General features: G+C 35.4%; 1 protein-coding gene and 1 non-coding gene across 2 annotated transcripts in view; one reads left to right on the top strand and one right to left on the bottom strand.

The window, feature by feature from the left end:
- Positions 1-3,623, bottom strand: part of Col24a1 (collagen type XXIV alpha 1 chain) — a 403,759-nt gene that overhangs the window by 49,366 nt on the left and 350,770 nt on the right. The window lies entirely within an intron of this gene.
- On the top strand, positions 3,043-3,149 carry LOC111812028. Its single transcript, XR_002817636.1, has one exon. It is a non-coding gene; the product is annotated as a U6 spliceosomal RNA (small nuclear RNA).

Genomic DNA, 3,623 nt, shown 5'->3' with positions numbered 1-3,623 from the left:
GGTGTGTGGCCAGCTCAGCCCACCAGGGGGCGCGGCTGGCTGGCATGTGGTGCTGGGGGATTGAACCGCAGTCCCTGATGCTTTGATAAGCTTGTTCCAAGTAGGTGCTTTAGACCACTGAGCCATCTCTCCAGAACTCCTCCTTCATCTTAATCTATCTTTCCCTTCTTCCCCAGATCCCCTTTCAAGCTCCAGAGTCCGCTTCTCTGTTTCTTCATATGGTCTTTATTTTGCTCTTTAAATTATTTTTATTGGGAGTTTCTCAGAGAAACTGTACAATATTTAGCCTTTTTGTGATTAAGTTATTTCATTTAACATGACGATCTTTACAGCAACCCATTTTCTTACTAGTACTCAAATTTATCCTTCTTAACGGCTGAGTAGTACTCCTATTGTGCATTTATATCATATTTTCTTTATACATTCATTCATTAGTGGTTGCCTTGTTTGTTTTTGGTCTTTTTTCTTTGATTTTACTGTATTTTGGGGTTGAATTTGTTTTTTTTAGGGGAGGTCTATTTTTTATTTTTGGTGCTGAGGACTGAACCTAGGGTTTCCAGCTTGCTAGGTAAGCATTCTACCACTGAGTCAAATCCCCAGCCCCTCATTCATTAATGGGTATGTAGTGTGCTATTTGTTTTTTCCCTGTTGAATCACTCCTCTTCCCAGCATATACTGGCCATCTTCATCTCTTCTGATCAGTTTTGGCTTGATATCTGCTGTGTCTGAAATTTGTATAGCTACTTCCATTATCATTGAGATTTGGCTGAATAAAATATCTTTTCTTACTCTTTCACTTTCATTCTATGTACTTCCTTTTGGAAGTAATGTGTCTCCTGTAAGCAATATATGGTTATGTTAAAAAAAAATCTAATCTTCCAGTCTGTGTGTTTTGACTGGGGAGTTGAGAGTGTTGACATTGGAGGTATGTTGCAAAGTATTTATTGAAACCTGTGATCAAGGAATGGAGAGATATCTCAGAGGCATAAGCACCTACCTGGCAAGCACAAGGACCTGAGTTCGATCCTCTGACCCACATGCCGTGGATGCCATCGTGAGGCCTGGAACCAGGTGTGGTGGTGCACACCTGTAATCCTGGCACTGGGAGGTTGAGCCAGGAGGATCTCTGTGGGTTCAAGACCAGCCTGTGTGGCTACAAAAGTGAGCACAAGGCAAGCCCAAACTGCATATGAGATTTTGTCTCAAAGAAGAAGAAGAAAGAGAGGAAGAAGAGGGAGAAGGAGAAGGAGAAGAAGAAACACGTAATTGTTCAATTTCTTCAGTGATATTTCCTTTATTGTTTTTCTTTTTCTTACTCTCCCAATTAAAGGTATATTTTTCTTTTGGGCTTTTTGATGCCAGCAGCTTCCCTTCCTTTATTGAGGATTCCTTTAAATACTTTTTACAATGTTGGTATAATGGTCATGTACTTCTTTAGGATTTTTTTTGGTGCAGAAAGGCTTCTCCAAGTTTGAAGGCTAATTCCTCCAGATTAAAAAAAAAATACAAGATGACAATTGTTTTCCTTCCAGGATTAGAAAACTTTACTTTTAGTTCTCTTGGTTTTAAGATTTGTGCTAAAAACCCCCACAATTATTTTGATGGACTTCCTTATACTTGCTACTTTTCTCTAACAGCTTTTAATATGCTCTGCTTTATCTTGGCTTCTGGAATTTTGACTGAAGTGTGTTGTGGATCAGTTCTTTTCTGGATACAGCTATTTCTCTATGCTTCTTCTACCTCTTAAATTCTTTCCCTAAATTTGGAAAGTTTTCTGTTATGATTTCAGTAAAATTTGTACAACTTCTTGGTTTTCTTTTTCTTTTTCCCATATTCCTATAATTCTGAGGTTTTCTTTTTCTCTTTTGAGTCATCTAACTTTGAATCCAGCTTGCAGAGCATCTTGTCATTTGGGGATCTGATTAAGTTCTGTCCTACATCCTCCTTGTCTTCTAACTCTGACACTCTATTCTCACATTGTCAAGTCTACTATCATAAATTTTCATTGAATTGAATTTTTATTCATTGAATTTTTCATATCATATATCCTGGCTTTTGAAAAATACTTTTAAATTTTTCTCTGAACTGGTCATTTGTGTTTGATATTGGCTTGCTTAACTTAGTTTATCATTTCTTTCTTCCTTGAGCATCTCAAACATCTTATTGATAGAATCCTATGTCTTCTTTGAACTTGATAATATCTTATGTGTATTCTTTAAAAATTTTGAACATTAGTTTTGGTTGTTTGCCTATAGCTTCTACATCAGTGTAGAAGATCAGCTTCTACATCAGTCTGTAAGATCAGCTTTTGAAGAGATAAGAGATCTGTGAACATCTTGTTGCCTTCTTTTGTCATGTTTTTTTTATTTTTGTGCTGTGGGTTGAAGAGCAGATAGGGTAGAGAAACTGTCACTACTTTGAAGATTTCTTTAATTATATTCTGTCACCATGTGATAATCTTGGTTTGATTATGTTTTGGTGTTTAAGTCTGTCTCTATCCTATCAGCATGATACATGATGGTCTTTTCTTAGTGTTTTTAGGCTTCTTCTGAGCTTCAGCATCACTCACAGAGAAGAAAATGAACCACAGTAATGTTGATGAGGAAAAGACAAATCAGGTATTGGCATACAAGCAACCAGTTAAAAGCAAAAACTATGCTACCATTACCACTGGAAATCAACAATAATAGAAATAGTAGAGTAAAAACTAAACAGGTATTCACATACTGTAATAACCAATAACAGGTACAACTATTCCATTTTTAACAACAAAGAAATTTGTAATAATAAGTTACATTCAAATACAAATTAATTACTGACATAAAGTAAATGTGTACTAAAAGCTACAACTATACTATCATTTACAAGTGAAAGGAATTCAATGATAATAGTATACGGTCAACTAAATAGCTAAAAAGACACCTTAATAATAGTAATAATGGAGGAGGAGAAATGAAAGAAATAAAATTTAAAAAACAAAGAAAATAAAGATGAAAAGGAAGGGAAAGAATGAGATAAAATTCTGTTTCAAAACTAAAAGATGTGCTCACTTCGACAGCACATATCCTAAAATTGGAAGGATACAGAGAAGATTAGCATGGTCCCTGTGTAAGAATGACACACAAATTCATGAAACACTCCATGTTTTAAAAAGTAAAGTGCATCCATAAAATAAAAAAAAAACAAAGAAAATGAACAGAATTAGATAAAAACAACAAGAAAAGGATAAAGAGAAAAGAAAAAAAGAAAAAGAGCAAGAGGTTAAAAAAGAATCAAAAACAAGAAGAAAAACATATCTCCAAAACAAAAAGAGAAGTGAATAAAAAGTTTCTCTCTGTGTTTGTGTAATTGGTTTCTTTCCAGGAGCTATGGTACTGAAGTCCACCAGATATGGGTTGTGGGTAGTGTGTCACAGTTATGGCTGCTTTGTTTTCTTGTGCACTCATTTGCTGATGTGAATTCTGAGTCCTGCCCCATCATTCCTGCTGGATGTGGTCATTCCATGTTGTAATTTCTGCTGCAGGACTATATAGACTTAAAGGACTGTTAGTGTTTGCATCCTTCTGTATATCCCAAGTCATTGATATCTCTCACTTTATGCCATTTTCTTTCTTTCTTTCTTT

This window comes from Octodon degus, unplaced genomic scaffold (genome assembly GCF_000260255.1).
Source record: "Octodon degus isolate 3935 unplaced genomic scaffold, OctDeg1.0 scaffold00109, whole genome shotgun sequence".
Classification (NCBI taxonomy): Eukaryota; Metazoa; Chordata; class Mammalia; order Rodentia; family Octodontidae; genus Octodon; species Octodon degus.
Note: the sequence above shows the minus strand (reverse complement) of the source record. Positions and strands in the feature narration are given on the sequence as shown.